Genomic DNA, 16,312 nt, shown 5'->3' with positions numbered 1-16,312 from the left:
CTCAGATGATGGTCTCAGGACCTGTACCTCAGATGATGCTCTCCTGCCCTGTACCTCAGACGATCTCTCCCGCTCTGTATCTCAGACTATGCGTTCAGGCTCCGTACTTCAGACAATGCTTTCTGGCCCCGTACCTCAGAGCAGACAATGCTTTCAGGCCCCGTACCTCACACAATGCTCTCAGGACCTGTACATCACACAACGTTGTACCGCCCTGTACCTCAGACAGTTCTTTTCTGTCCTTTACCTCAGACTGTGTTCTCAGGCCCCGTACCTCAGACAATGCCTTATGCCCTGAATCTCATACAGTGCTGTCAGAACTTGTACCTCAGGCAATGCTGTGCTGCCGTGTACCCCAACACTGTTTTCAGGACCTGCACCTCAGACAATACTCTCAGGTCCTGCACCTCAGATAATGCTCTCAGGTCCTGCACCTCAGACAATGCTCTCAGGTCCTGCACCTCAGACAATTCTCTCAGGACCTGCACATCAGACAATGCTCTCAGGTCCTGCATTTCAGACAATGCTCTCAGGACCTGTACATCAGACAATGCTGTCCAACCCCGTACCTCAGAGTGCTCTCAGGCCTTGTACCTGAGGCAATGCTGTACCTTAAAACAATGCTCTCAGACCCTGTACCTCAGACAATGCTTTCTGGCCTTGTCCTTCAATAAATGCTCATTACTTCATGCATCCTGAGTAATGTGTATCCTGCTGCACTCAACGTTCACCCCGCCACCTTCGTATTTTGTTGAACACTGTTATATCTCTAATTATTCCCAGTTCTGACTGTAAGTTATAAACTTGTAATGTTAACTCTGTCTTTCCAGTGGGCAGCATGGTGACACAGTGGTTAGCACTGCTGTTGAACGGCACTGAAGTCCCCGGTTTGACCCGTGTTGCGCAGGTCAAAGAGACACAGCCTGAGTGAGTAGACACATCCAGAGTGGGAATTTGAAACTTGGTAATTTGGTGCAGTGAGGTAACTCGGTGCAGAGTGGGAGAAGGTGCTTTTTCCCTACTGTTTTGTTCTCTCTCTTTCTTCTGGCCTGTAACTTTTAATCTGCAGGGAGAGAACCAGAGAGCATCCGAGAACCTGGAAATGTAAGTTATTTTTATTTATTTTTATTACTTTTTCAAATCGTGTGGAGGGGGGTGGGGGGGACTGAAGTGATATCACAGTAAAGCTGTGACCTGATTGGCTGGTTGGGAATCTACACTAATTTTAAAAAATTAAGCATTGGTAAACTAATTAAACATAATTACTTAATTATAATTTAGAGGGGTATCTAAGCCAGAGATCGGAGAGTACTGTATTTAGCTTTCACATTTATAGTAGAAATCTAGTGCTAGGAAACAGATAGTTAACAGTAACTTTTTTTAAAAAAATTTTAACGTTTAACTTTAATTTACTAATTAATTGACGCAATGTCAGTTAGAGGGGTGCAGTGCTCTGACTGTGAGATGTGGCAGGTCCGGGAGGCTTCCAGCATTCCGGATGCTTTCATCTGCAGAAAGTGCACCCAACTGGAGCTCCTCACAGACCGCATGGTTCGGTTGGAGCAGCAATTGGATGCACTTAGGAGCATGCAGGTGGCGGAAAGCGTCATAGATAGCTGTTATATAAATGTGGTCACACCCAAGGTGCAGGCAGAGAAATGGGTGACCACCAAAAAGGGCAGGCAGTGAGTGCAGGAATCCCCTGTGGTTTCCCCCCTCTCAAACACGTATACCCCTTTGGATACTGTCGGGGGGATAGCCTATCAGGGGAAAACAGCAGCAGCCAGAGCAGTGGCACCACGGCTGGCTCCGATGTTCAGAAGGGAGGGTCAAAGCGCAGAAGAGCAATAGTCATAGGGGACTCTATAGTCATGGGCACAGATAGGCGCCTCTGTGGACGTGAAAGAGACTCCAGGATGGTATGTTGCCTCCCTGGTGCCAGGGTTCAGGATGTCTCCGAAAGGGTAGAGGGCATCCTGAAGGGGGTGGGCAAACAGGCAGAGGTTGTTGTACATATTGGTACTAACGACATAGGCAGGATGGGGCATGGGGTCCTGCAGCAAGAGTTCAGGGAGCTAGGCAGAAAGTTAAAAGACAGGACCTCTCGGGTTGTAATCTCGGGATTACTCCCTGTGCCACGTGCCGGTGAGGCTAGAAATAGGAAGATAGAGCAGCTAAACACGTGGCTAAACAGCTGGTGTAGGAGGGAGGGTTTCTGTTATCTGGACCACTGGGAGCTCTTCCGGCGCAGGTGTCACCTATATAAGAAGGACGGGTTGCATCTAAACTGGAGAGGCATAAATATCCTGGCCGCGAGGTTTGCTAGTGTCTCACGGGAGGGTCACTAGTATGGCAGGGGGGTGGGCACGGGAACAATAGGTCAGAAGGTGAGAGCATTGAGGGAGAGCTAGGGAATAGGGACAGTATGGCTCTGAGGCAGAGCAGACAGGGTGAAGTTGCTGAACACAGCGGGTCTGGTGGCCTGAAGTGCATATGTTTTAATGCAAGAAGTATTACAGGTAAGGCAGGTGAACTTAGAGCTTGGAACTATGATGTTGTTGCCATTACAGAGACCTGGTTGAGGGAAGGGCAGGATTGGCAGCTAAACATTCCAGGATTTAGATGTTTCAGGCGGGATAGAGGGGGATGTAAAAGGGGTGGCGGAGTTGCGCTACTGGTTAGGGAGGATATCACAGCTGTACTACGGGAGGACACCTCAGAGGGCAGTGAGGCTATATAGGTGGAGATCAGAAATAAGAAGGGTGCAGTCACAATGTTGGGGGTTTACTACAGGCCTCCCAAAAACCAGCGGGAGATAGAGGAGCAGATAGGTAGACAGATTTTGGAAAAGAGTAAAAACAACAGGGTGTGGTGATGAGAGACTTCAACTTCCCCAATAGTGACTGGGACTCACTTAGTGCCAGGCGCTTAGACGGGGCAGAGTTTGTAAGGAGCATCCAGGAGGGCTTCTTAAAACAATATGTAGACAGCCCAACTAGGGAAGGGGCGGTACTGGACCTGGTATTGGGGAATGAGCCTGGCCAGGTGGTAGAAGTTTCAGTAGGGGAGCATTTCGGGAACAGTGACCACAATTCAGTAAGTTTTAAAGTGCTGGTGGACAAGGATAAGAGTGGTCCTAGGATGAATGTGCTAAATTGGGGGAAGGCTAATTATAACAATATTAGGCGGGAACTGAAGAACCTAGATTGGGGGCGGATGTTTGAGGGAAAATCAACATCTGACATGTGGGAGGCTTTCAAATGTCAGTTGAAAGGAATTCAGGACCGGCATGTTCCTGTGAGGAAGAAGGATAAATACGGCAATTTTCGGGAACCTTGGATAACAAGAGATATTGTAGGCCTCGTCGAAAAGAAAAAGGAGGCATTTGTCAGGGCTAAAAGTCTGGGAACAGACGAAGCCTGTGTGGAATATAAGGAAAGTGGGAAGGAACATAATCAAGGAGTCAGGAGGGCTAGAAGGGGTCACGAACAGTCATTGGCAGATAGGGTTAAGGAAAATCCCAAGGCTTTTTACACGTACACAAAAAGCAAGAGGGTAGCCAGGGAAAGGGTTGGCCCACTGAAGGATAGGCAAGGGAATCTAGATGTGGAGCCAAAGGAAATGGGCGAGGTACTAAATGAATACTTTGCATCAGTATTCACCAAAGAGAAGGAATTGGTGGATGTTGAGTCTGGAGAAGTGTGTGTAGATCGCCTGGGTCACATTGAGATCCAAAAAGACAAGGTGTTGGGCGTCTTAAAAAATATTAAGTGATTCGATGAGCCGGATGGGCGCCCTGGTCGTCCTTTCCGATCGTCTCGGGGGTGGTGGTGATGGCGCTGGCTCGAGTCCCGTCGACTCTGGGAGCGTAGCACTGTCCCCTGTGTCCTTACTCCTGGGCGGGTCTGGGAGGAGAACCGAACCCCCTGGGAAGGGGGTGGCTGCGGGATGAACCGGTGGGAGTGAGGAGGTGGTGATTGGCGTTGGAGGGGTGTGGGTAGCTCCGGCGGGCGCCAGATCTCGCATGGAGACCGTGTCCTGTCGGCCATCGGGGTACTCCATATAGGCGTATTGCGGGTTGGCGTGAAGGAGATGCACCCGTTCCACCAACGGATCTGACTTGTGCGCCCGCACATGTTTCCGGAGCAGAATGGGGCCCGGAGCTGCTAGCCAGGTCGGATGTGGCGTTCCAGAGGACTTCCTAGGAAAGAGGAGGAGGCGCTCGTGAGGCGTTTGATTCATGGTGGTGCACAGCAGGGACTGGATAGAGTGAAGGGCATCCGGGAGGACTTCCTGCCAGCGGGAAATTGGGAGACTCCTAGGCCGGAGGGCCAGCGGGACGGCCTTACAGACCATTCCATTCTCCCTTTTTACCTGCCCGTTCTCCGGGGGTTGTAACTGGTCATCCTGCTCGAGGCTATGCCCCTGCTGAGCAGGAATTGACGCAGTTCGTCACTCATAAAGGAGGACCCCCTGTCGCTATGGATATAGTCGGGGAAACCGAACAGTGTAAAAATGGTACCGAGGGCTTTAATGACCGTGGACGCTGTCATGTCGGGGCAGGGGATGGCGAAAGGGAAACGGGAGTATCCGTCAACGACGTTCAGGAAGTACGCGTTGCGATCGGTGGAGGGGAGGGGGCCATTGAAATCCAAACTGAGGCGTTCAAAGGGTCGAGAGGCCTTAACCAGGTGCGCTCTATCTGGCCTGAAAAAGTGCGGTTTGCACTCAGCGCAGATCTGGCAGTTTCTGGTGACTGTTCGGACGTTCTCGACGGAGTAAGGGAGGTTGTGGGCCTTAAGGAAGTGGTAGAAACGAGTGACCCCCGGGTGGCAGAGGTCCTCGTGGAGGGCTTGTAGACGGTCCACTTGTACATTGGCAAGTGCCGCGAGATAGGGCATCGGATGGCTCGTTCAGCTTTCCGGGACGGTACAAGTTCTCATAATTGAAGGTGGAGAGTTTGATCCTCCACCCCAAGATCTTGTCGTTCTTGATCTTGCCCCGCTGTGCATTATTAAACATGAAGGCAACCGACCGTTGGTCAGTGAGGAGAGTGAATCTCCTACCGGCCAGGTAATGCCTCCAGTGTCGCACATCTTCCACTATTGCTTGTGCCTCCTTTTCCACTGAGGAGTGGCGGATTTCTGAAGCGTGGAGGGTTCGGGAGAAGAAGGCCACGGGTCTGCCTGCTTGGTTGAGGGTGGCCGCCAGAGCTACATCCGATGCGTCGCTCTCGACCTGGAAGGGGAGGGACGCGTCGATGGCGCGCATCGTGGCCTTTGCAATATCCGCTTTGATGCGGCTAAAGGCCTGGCATGCCTCTGTCGACAGGGGAAAAGTAGTGGACTGGATTAGCGCACGGGCCTTGTCGGCGTATTGTGGAACCCACTGGGCGTAATAAGAAAAGAAGCCCAGGCAACGTTTCAGGGCTTTGGCACAGTGGGGGAGAGGGAACTCCATGTGGGGGCGCATGCGTTCAGGGTCAGGGCCTATCACTCCATTACGCACTACGTAGCCCAGGATGGCTAGACGATTGGTGGGAACACGCATTTTTCTTTGTTGTAAGTGAGGTTCAGGGCATGAGCAGTCTGGAGGAATTTTTGGAGATTGGCGTCGTGGTCCTGCTGGTCGTGGCCGCAGATGGTGACGTTGTCGAGATACGGGAACGTGGCCCGTAAACCGTGCTGGTCAACCATTCGGTCCATCTCTCATTGGAAGACCGAGGCTCCGTTCGTGACGCCGAATGGAACCCTTAAAAAGTGGTATAACCGCCCGTCTGCTTCGAAGGCAGTATAGTTGTGGTCACCGGGACGGATGGGGAGCTGGTGGTAGGCGGACTTGAGGTTCACGGTGGAAAAGACCTTGTACTGTGCAATCCGAGTGACCATGTCGGATATGCGGGGGAGAGGGTACGCATCGAGCTGAGTGTACCTGTTGATGGTCTGACTATAGTCGATGACCATCCTCTGTTTCTCCCCGGTCTTAACGACTACCACCTGGGCTCTCCAGGGACTGTTGCTAGCCTGGATGATGCCTTCCTTCAGCAGCCTCTGGACTTCGGACCGGATAAATGCTCGGTCCTGGGCGCTGTACCGTCTGCTCCTTGTGGCGACGGGTTTGCAATCCAGGGTGAGGTTCGCAAACAAGGAAGGCGGTTCAACCTTGAGGGTCGCAAGGCCGCAGACAGTCAGTGGGGGTATAGGGCCGCCAAATTTAAATGTTAAACTCTGGAGGCTGCATTGGAAGTCCAACCCTAGGAGTGTGGGCACACAGAGATGAGGGAGGACATACAGCCGGTAATTTCGGAACTCCCTCCACTGCACCGTTAGGTTAGCGATGCAGAACCCCGTGATCTGAACGGAGTGGGATCCCGCCGCCAGGAAAATTTTCTGGGTGCTTGGCCGAATTACGAGGGAACTGAGCCCTTACCGTGTCCGGATGAATGAAGCTCTCCGTGCTCCCAGAGTCAATAAGACATGGCGTCTCGTAGCCATTCACTAGGACTGTAGTGGTTGCAGTCTGGAGCGTCCGGGGTCGTGACTGGTCGAGGGTCGTCGAAGCCAGGCGTGGTTGTTGAAGTTGAGCATCGTAATCAGGCAGTATGTGGCCGTCTGTGTCGGGGTCCTTCAGCCAAGATGGCGGCGTCCACGGATCGAGCGCGGTCGGGGGTGGACAAAATGGCAGCGCCCATCTCTCCCTCGTGGCGTCCGGGGCCCAAAATAGCGGCGTCCGTTGGTCGCACGTGGATCGCTGGGGGGGCTGGGTCTGTGGTCCCGTTTCTTCCCCGGAGATAGCGGCGACCCCGCGTGACTTGCACACCGTCGCGTAGTGGCCCTTCTTCCCGCAGCTTTTGCAGGTAGCCGCCCGGGCCGGGCAACGCTGCCGAGGGTGTTTCGGCTGGCCGCAAAAATAGCAGCGGGGCCCCCCCGGTTGGTCTGGTGTTTTGGCCGCGCAGGTTTGCGGGGGTGGGGGGGGGGGGTCGGAGAGTCGACCGCAGCGGGGGTCCACGGAGCCCAAGGGGCTGTAGTGCGGTCGGGGGCGTAGGCGCGAGCGTTACGCGAGGCCACATCGAGGGATGCCGCCAGGGCCCGAGCTTCTGTAAGTCCCAGAGATTCTTTCTCCACAAGCCTCTGGCGGATCTGGGAAGAGGCCAAACCTGCCACATACGCATCGCGGACCAGGAGCTCTGTGTGTTCACTCGCTGTTACCGCCGGGCAGTTGCAGTTTCGACCCAGGATCTGCAGGGCGTTATAAAACACGTCCAGCGATTCCCCCGGAAATTGCCGTCATGTGGCGAGCTGGTAGCGAGCAAAAACCTGGTTGGCGGGCCGGATGTAGATATCCTTCAGCGCGGCGATGGCACCGGTGAAACCGTCCTCGTCCTCGATAAGGGAGTAGACGTCAGGACTCACCCTGGAATAGAGGACCTGCATCTTTTGTTTGTCTGTCGGTGTGCCGGGGGCCGTTCGGAGGTAGCCCTCAAAGCATGCCAGCCAGTGCTTGAAAATAGATACCGAGTTAGCTGCTTGGGGTGCGATGCGCAGGCACTCCGGGGTGATTCGGAGCTCCATGTTCCCACGTCGTTTTCTTCAATTTAAATTCTGCTTAATAAATTGTAGCACCGTCAATAAGACGCGAGGCAGGTTGAGGTAATGTCAATTGAAGGCTTTATTAAGCAGAACTTTATCCCCAGCAGCGTGGTTACAGAATGCAGCTGCTGAGGGAAATGGAGGGAAATGCTGGGTTCTTATACCGGCATTTCTGGATGGAGTCCAGTAGGTGGCAGATCCTATCAGGACCTGGCATCCCTCCACCAATAGCCTGTCGACACGTGGTGTACCGTATTACCCCTAATACATACCACCACACCCTCAAGAGTATTGAAAGTCAGAGAGACCTAGGTGTACAGGTCCACAGGTCACTGAAAGGGGCAACACAGATGGAGAAGATAGTCAAGAAGGCATACGGCATGCTTGCCTTCATTGGCCGGGGCGTTGAGTATAAGAATTGGCAAGTCATGTTGCAGCTGTATAGAACCTTGGTTAGGCCACACTTGGAGTATAGTGTTCAATTCTGGTTGCCACACTACCAGAAGGATGTGGAGGCTTTAGAGAGGGTGCAGAAGAGATTTACCAGAATGTTGCCTAGTATGGAGACCATTAGCTATGAGGAGCGGTTGAATAAACTTGGTTTGTTCGCACTGGAACGACGGAGGTTGAGGGGCAACCTGATAGAGATCTACAAAATTATGAGGGGCATAGACAGAGTGGATAGTCAGAGGCTTTTCCCCAGGGTAGAGGGGTCAATTATTAGGGGGCATAGGTTTAAGGTGAGAGGGGCAAGGTTTAGAGTAGATTTACGAGGCAAGTTTTTTACACAGAGGGTAGTGGGTGCCTGGAACTCGCTACCGGAGGAGGTGGTGGAAGCAGGGACGATAGTGACATTTAAGGGGCATCTTGACAAATACATGAATAGGATGGGAATAGAGGGATACGGACCCAGGAAGTGTAAAAGATTGTAGTTTAGTCGGGCAGCATGGTCGGCACGGGGTTGGAGGGCCGCAGGGCCTGTTCATGTGCTGTACTTTTCTTTGTTCTTTGTTCTTGATCCAGGCTCCGGGTCACTGTTCATGTGAAGTTTGCACATTCTCCACGTGGCTGTGTGGGTCTCACCCCTACAATCCAAAGGTGAGCAGTGTAGGTGGATTGGTCATGCTAAATTGCCCTTTAATTGGGAAAAAAACGAATTGGGTACTCTAAAATTATTTTTAAAAACTGTCTTTCCCGTGATGCTGCCAGACCTGCATTTTTAAAATTCCTGTTTTAATTATGTTGGCAACAGGATACATATTAGGAGGACACTAAGGGAACTCCATTTTTGCGGCCACCAAGGCCTCAGTTTAATGTCACCACTCCAAGACAATACTTCTGTCCATTTAAATCTCTGGATGAGAATTGATCCCACAACCTTGTGACTCAGAGGTGGGGTTGCCAATTGCCCAGGATTGGCCTGGAATTTCAACGGATTGAAGAGCAATCTCCAGAACACAGCTCTGCAAACCTGTAGGAAAATAATCATATTTCCTTTTTAAAGATTGTTTTTTTGTCATTTTCTTTGAATATTCTCTTCACCAGACATTAAAACATGGTAGAGAAAAGGCCGTTTGGCTGACAGTCAAACATCATCCAATTGGGAGTGGGAAATTAGTCTTTTTGCTTTCCAATTGGCATATGAAGCTGTACTTCACAAGGATGGACATGTTGGCCAATTCATGGCTGAAGCTCGGGGCAAGTTATGCGACGAAGCTCCCCGGAATAAATCTGATTATATCTGGCAACCCTACTCAGAGGTGAGAGTGTTGTCACTGAGTCAAGTCTGACACTGATTAGCTGGAGCATGGGAGCTTGTCTGCTGTACTGGCTGAGGTATTGAAAGACACAAAATAAAAATATGATGCAGGTATAATTGCAGGTTTTATGGGCAAAGTCCATTAAAATTGTGGAGACAGAAATTTGTAACGGCAAAAACCAGACATGAAAATGTGACAAAAACGTTACAAGAAATAGGATTTCATAAACAGCATGTGCAATTAGATCCAAGACTTTTTAATATATTATGAAAATTGCAACCAACCTGCCTGAGTGAGTGTGTGGGATAATATTTAAGTAAACTGGGTAAATTTAGGAAGTCAAGGTTGAGCAAAGGCCATTCAATTAATCAAAACCCATCTCTGTAACACTCCAGTCTCAAAACTAATGGTGAACACAGCTGAAGACATCCCCTTTTTACTTGGTTGCATGAAGAACACTCCAAACAATTACTCCAAGAAGGTGCTCCATCTGTTATCTAATCTAGCTTTCAGTTCCACAATGATATATTTTCTCATCTATTAGGACCATCCTACCTTCATTTCAGTATAACGTATTTGAATCGCACTGTTAATATTTATCTCTGACAATTCTGCATTGACCATCTTCTCTCTGGTCTGCAAGATTAAGGTTGTAACCTTCACCCAGCTTATTCTTGTAATTAGCAAATGATTTTGTCACTCTCCTTTGCATCCTGTAATCCTTTGTCAACTTACTGTATCCTGTTACCACGTATTACAATGGTTTTGAAACTGCAGGACTCCATTCCTCAGTTGCCACACCTGCCAAGAGTGCAGAACAGAGAATTGTATAAAGGGCATCAGACCTGCCAAGCAGCACTCCCAATTTTCCAGTCATTAAGACCGGTTGGGAACACTGGCTGGGATTTTCCAGCCCTGTTCTGGTGGGTCCTGACACAGAATATTTAGCGGCCCAGCCAACAGTCCATTTCGGTGGGACTGGACGATCCCGGCAGCAGGCGGTACTGCCCAGTGGCAGACGGGCCGGAATTCCCCAGCCACTGTGATTCAAGTATATTAGTTTCTGTGCAGTTGACTATTTGAGCCATGCAACACAACCAGAGAAAGGAGAAAGAGAGAATTAACATTTTAAAAATCCAAACTGCAACGGTGACATTGCTCCTCATTCTCATTTTGAGGTGAGAGCTGTCATAATATACATCTATGTATATAATGGAGTGCAGACAAGCAGTGATTGACACACAGAATGACCAGTAAGCACACAGAACAGAGCAACCAATCGCCAGACAGGACACGACCACGATAAAACCAGAGGGCACCAGTTTTCCCGCTCTCTCGGGACCCAGCCTCTGAGACAGTCAGAGTTCGTGAGCTGGCCAGTGCAAACACCATGTGGTAGCTAGTAAGTCTGATTAGGCTAGTATCAGGTCTCCAGTCAAGTCAGCATAGTGTCACCCCCCAGTTGAACATGCATAATAGTTTAGAAGTTAAATAAAATCGTGTTGCATCTTAACATGTTTTGGAGGTCTGTCTCTCGCTACACTGCATCAAGTGCAATCCACATCGACCCAGCCTACCCAACACATCATGGTACCAGTGAGTGATGCTGAAAATTGACGGACCTACCTTGAGTGAATCAGCTTTGACCAGCAAATAGCCATCCGGTGACATGGAAAACGTCCGCCCTCCTCCGCAGCTCCGCATCGCCGGCAACCTCGGTGCAAATTGGAAGATCTTCAAACAAAAGTTCCAACTCTATCTAGAAGCCACCGACCTTGAGGCCGCATCGGACGCCAGGAAGATCGCACTATTCCTCTCCACAGCCGGGCACCACGCCATCCAGATCTACAACTCCCTTACATTCGCTGAAGGCGCAGACAAGACAAAATTCAAAACAGTCCTACTGAAGTTCGACAGCCACTGCGACATTGAGGTGAATGAGAGCTTTGAACAGTACTTTTTCCAGTAGAGGCTTCAGGGTAAGGATGAACCTTTACAATCCTTTCTGACTCATCTCTGCATCCTCGTGCTGTCATGTAACTATGACTCGACTGCTCATTCCATGATCCAGGATCAGATCGGTTTCGGGGTCCATTCCGATTCCCTCCGCCAGCAGCTCCTGAAAGTCAAGCAGCTCACCCTCACCATCGCCATCAAAATGTGCGTTCTCCACGAACAGGCTAACAATCAGTACTCCCACATCAGGGCAGCAGAAACGACAAAGCTAACCTTCCACGAGGCGGAACGGGTGCAGGCCATCGCACAAATGCAGGGCCTAAGTATCGACGAGAGTGGCCATTCCGCGCGCTTTTCCCGGGCACCTGTGCATGCGCACCATGACCGAGGGGACGATGAGACCGACGACCAGACTGAGCAGGCGCATACGTCGTTCGACCGCACTGTGCGTGCGCGATGGCGCACGGAATGCGCTGAAGTTGGCGTCATGATGTGTTCGAATTGTGGCTCCGGCCATTTAAAGTGGCAATGTCCAGCAAAATCATGACGGTGTCTACAGTGTGGCAAGCTTGGCCACTACGCAGCCCTTTGCAGATCTGCTCCACTGCTCAGCATCCAGCGATCCCAGCCGCGGCGCAGAAGCGTCCGTTCAATACAGCAGGCCATGCCAGACTCCGAAACCCGAGAGCTCAACAGATCCGGATGCTGCGTGCCTCAAATCTCCATACCGGGTGGGCATCAGTACGAAGCATGCGCTGCCTCTCTCCAAGACAGCGAAGCACCTCCCGATCCTCAGCGTGGATCCCGACGATGAGTGGTGTGCTCTCCTCACAGACAACAAGGCTCGCATCCGGTTCAAACTGGACACCGGCGCATCGCCAAACCTCATCTCCAAATCCGATCTCGACACCATCCGCGTCAGACCAAGCAATCTTCCACAGGCCTGTCAGCTCCTTGACTACAATGGCAATGCTTTAGCTGCCAGTGGCTCATGCCAACTCAGAGTTTCCAATAAGTTATTTAAAGTGACACTGCGATTTGAGATTGTGGGACCTGACAGAGCATCCCTGCTCTGTGCTCGGGCCTGCAAACTCCTGAACTTGGTTCAGTGAGTCCACACCATGTCATCCTCACAGGCGACGGCCTCACATGATGAGAACTTCCAGGCTGAAATTGATGACATCATCACGCAGTACCACAGCGTGTTCGACGGAATGGGCACATTCCCATACCGATACAAAATCCTGCTCAAACTAAACGCCACCCCTGTGATCCACGCACCACATCGGGTGCTGGCACCCCTTAAGGACTGCCTCAAGAAGCAGTTACAGGACCTCCAGGACCAGGGCATCATATCAAAGGTCACAGAATCCACGGACTGGGTCAGCTCCATGGTCTCCGTCAAGAAGCCGTCAGGGGAGCTTCGAATCAGCATCGACCCCGAGGATCTAAACCACAACATCATGAGGGAACATTACCCAATACCAAAACGAGAAGAGTTGACCAGCGAGATAGCTCATGCCAAACTCTTTACGAAGCTGGATGCTCCAAGGGGTTCTGCCAAATACAGCTGGATGCATCCAGTCGCAAGCTGTGCACATTCAAGACCCCATCCGGTCGCTAATGCTACAACTGGATGACTTTTGGCATCATCTCTGCCTCAGAGGTTTTTGACCGCATCATGGAACAGATGATGAGGCCAGATCTGGAGTATTGTGTTCAGTTTTGGTCTCCTTACCTGAGAAAGGACATATTGGCACTGGAGGGAGTGCAGAGGAGATTCACTAGGTTGATCCCAGAGTTGAGGGGATTAGATTATGACGAGAGGTTGAGTAGACTGGGACTGTACTCATTGGAGTTTAGAAGGATGCGGGGGGGGATCTTATTGAAACATATAAAATTACGAAGGGAATGGATAGGATAGATGCGGGCAGGTTGTTTCCACTGGTCGGGGAAAGCAGAACTAGGGGGCATAGCCTCAAAATAAGGGGAAGTAGATTTAGGACCGAGTTTAGGAGGAACTTCTTCACCCAAAGGGTTGTGAATCTCTGGAATTCCTTGCCCAGTGAAGCAGTTGAGGCTCCTTCTTTAAACGTTTTTAAGAAAAAGATAGATACCTTTCTAAAGAATAAAGGGATTCGGGGATATGGTGTACGGGCCGGAGAGTGGAGCTGAGTCCACAAAGATCAGCCATGATCTCATTAAATGGCGGAGCAGGCTCGAGGGGCCAGATGGCCTACTCCTGTTCCTAGTTATTATGTTCTTATGATGGAGGGTATCAAGGGGGTGCGCTTGTATGTTGACAATGTCATAATCTATTCCACAACTCCTCAAGAACACATCGATCGCCTCAAGCAGGTATTCCACAGAATCCATGAGCATGGCCTCCGACTTAACAGAGCCAAGTGCTCGTTTGATCAATCAGAAATCAAATTCCTTGGTGACCACATCTCGCAGCAAGGCGTGCGGCCAGATGCTGACAAGGTCTCGGCGATCAACGCCATGAAGACCCCAGAGGACAAGAAGGCGGTCCTCCGCTTTCTAGGGATGGTCAACTTCCTCGGGAAGTTCATTCCCAACATGGCGGCACACACCACAGCCTCCACCATCTCGTTAAAAAGTCAACGGAATTCCAGTGGCTGCCCGCTGATGAGAACGAATGACGTGAGCTGAGGGCAAAACTCACCACAGCCCGGATCTGACGTTCTTCGACCCTACCAAAGAGACCAAAATATCCACTGACGCGAGCCAGGACAGTATTGGAGCGGTGCTCCTCCAACTGGATGGGTCCTCCTCTTGGGCTCCAGTTGCGTATGCCTCCAGAGCCATGATGCCCACTGAGCAACGGTACGCTCAGATTGAGCAGGACTGCCTGGGCCTCCTCACGGGAATCAAAAAATTTCACGACTATGCGTATGGCCTCCCAGAATTCACGGTTGAGATGGACCACAGGCCATTAGTCCACATAATCCAGAGGGATTTGAATGACATGACGCCTCGGTTACAACAAATCCTTCTCAAGCTACACCGCCATGACTTTGAACTTGTCTACACGCCAGGCAAAGAAATCATTGTTGCAGATGCCCTTTCCAGGTCTATCACTACACCGCGTGAACAAACTGACTTTGTCTGCCAAATCGATGCGCAGGTGCAATTGTGTGCCTCCAACCTTCCGGCCTCTGATGAGAGGGTCATCCAAATTCGTGAGGAAACAGCCAAGGATCCTCTGCTACAGCATGTGATGCAGCACCTCACGAATGGCTGGCAGAAGGGACAGTATCCCCAGTTTTCCAATGTCAAGGACGACCTGACGGTGGTGGACGGCATCCTCATGAAGCTCGATAGGATTGTGATTCCGCAGAGCATGCGAGCTATGGTGCTCGGCCAACTCCATGAGGGTCACCTGGGTGTCGAGAAATGTTGACGCAGAGCTCGAGAGGCAGTCTATTGGCCGGGCATCAGCCAGGACGTTGCCAACACGGTCCTCAACTGCCCCACATGTCAGAAATTTCAGCCCGCTCAACCCAATGAAACTCTGCAGCAACATGAGATAGTGACCTCCCCATGGTCCAAAATCGGTGTCGACCTTTTCCATGCCAAGGGGCGTGACTATGTCCTCCTGGTCGACTACTTCTCCAATTACCCAGAAGTGGTGAAACTGTCCAACCTCACGTCGAAGGTGTTGATTAAAGCATGCAAAGAAATGTTTGCCAGGCATGGGATACTGCTCACGGTGATGAGTGACAACGGGCCCTGTTTTTACAGCCAGGAATGGTCTGATTTTGCCCACCTATACAACTTTCGTCACGTAACCTCCAGCCTCCACTACCCGCAGTCAAATGGGAAGGCCGAAAAAGGGGTCCATATCGTCGCGAGATTACCATGCAAGGCTGCAGACTCAGGCTCCGACTTCAACCTGGCGCTGCTGGCATACAGAGCATCCCCGCTGTCCACTGGATTGTCTCCCGCGCAGATGCTCATGAATCGCACTCTGCGAACCACGGTTCCAGCCATCCATGTTCCAGACCTTGACCACCTCATGGTCATACAAAAGATGCAGCAGTCTCGGGCCCAACAGAAATCAGCATACGATGTTCATGCTACGGATCTCCCCGAGCTGGTCCCAACTGATCGTGTTCGTGTGCAGTTGCCTGACGGTGGCTGGTCCGCCACAGCTGTGGTGGTCAAGCAAGTGGCCCACGAGATCGTTCCTCGGCCGCATGGCTGATGGCTCCTTCCTACGACGCAACAGACGGGAGCTGCGCAGAGTTCCATGCCCGCAACCTAACCACAATGTCCCGCCTTACACAATGCTTCCTCAGGACGTGCCATACCACAAAGCCACAGATCTACCAGCAATCCTGCCGACCTCTGCGACCACCGCATTGGCGGCAGTCCTGCCTATCCAAGTGCAGGCGGCCCCTGATCCACCCTTGAGGCGGTCAACCAGAATTCGTCGCCCGCCGCAGAGACTAAACTTATAGACTGAACGTTTCCACAACTGTGTTACCTTATCGTTTTGACCTCTGTAAATATCATTTTTACCGTTTTATCTGCCCTATATCTGCACTAGCGACACCTTCCTATGTAAATAAGTTCATTTTAGCATATTCTGTATATAGTCACGCACATATACACATCCACACGCACATGCACCTTAATATTTATTATCTCAACACACACAACAACATAAAAAGGGGGGGAGATGTTATTCTATATATCTATGTATATAATGAAGTGCAGACAGGCAGTGATTGACACACAGGATGACCAGTAAGCACACAGAACAGAGCAGCCAATCACCAGACAGGACACGACCACTATAAAGCCAGAGGGCACCAGTTTTCCCGTTCTCTCGGGACCCAGCCTCTGAGACAGTCAGAGTTCATGAGCTGGCCAGTGCAAACACCATGTGGTAGCTAGTAAGTCTGGTTAGGCTAGTGTCAGGTCTCCAGCCAAGTCAGCATAGTTTAGATGTTAAATAAAATTGTGTTGCATCTTCTCAAG

At 51.0% G+C, this 16,312-nt stretch overlaps 1 protein-coding gene across 1 annotated transcript in view; it reads right to left on the bottom strand.

Moving 5' to 3' along the window:
* The window catches only part of LOC140430945 (AP-2 complex subunit alpha-2-like), a 705,690-nt gene that overhangs the window by 59,666 nt on the left and 629,712 nt on the right, over positions 1 to 16,312 (bottom strand). The gene's annotated exons all lie outside the window — the stretch shown is intronic.

Source organism: Scyliorhinus torazame, chromosome 10 (assembly GCF_047496885.1).
Source record: "Scyliorhinus torazame isolate Kashiwa2021f chromosome 10, sScyTor2.1, whole genome shotgun sequence".
Lineage (NCBI taxonomy): Eukaryota > Metazoa > Chordata > Chondrichthyes > Carcharhiniformes > Scyliorhinidae > Scyliorhinus > Scyliorhinus torazame.
The sequence above is the reverse complement of the archived record's forward strand: the minus strand, read 5'-3'. Positions and strand labels throughout refer to the sequence as shown.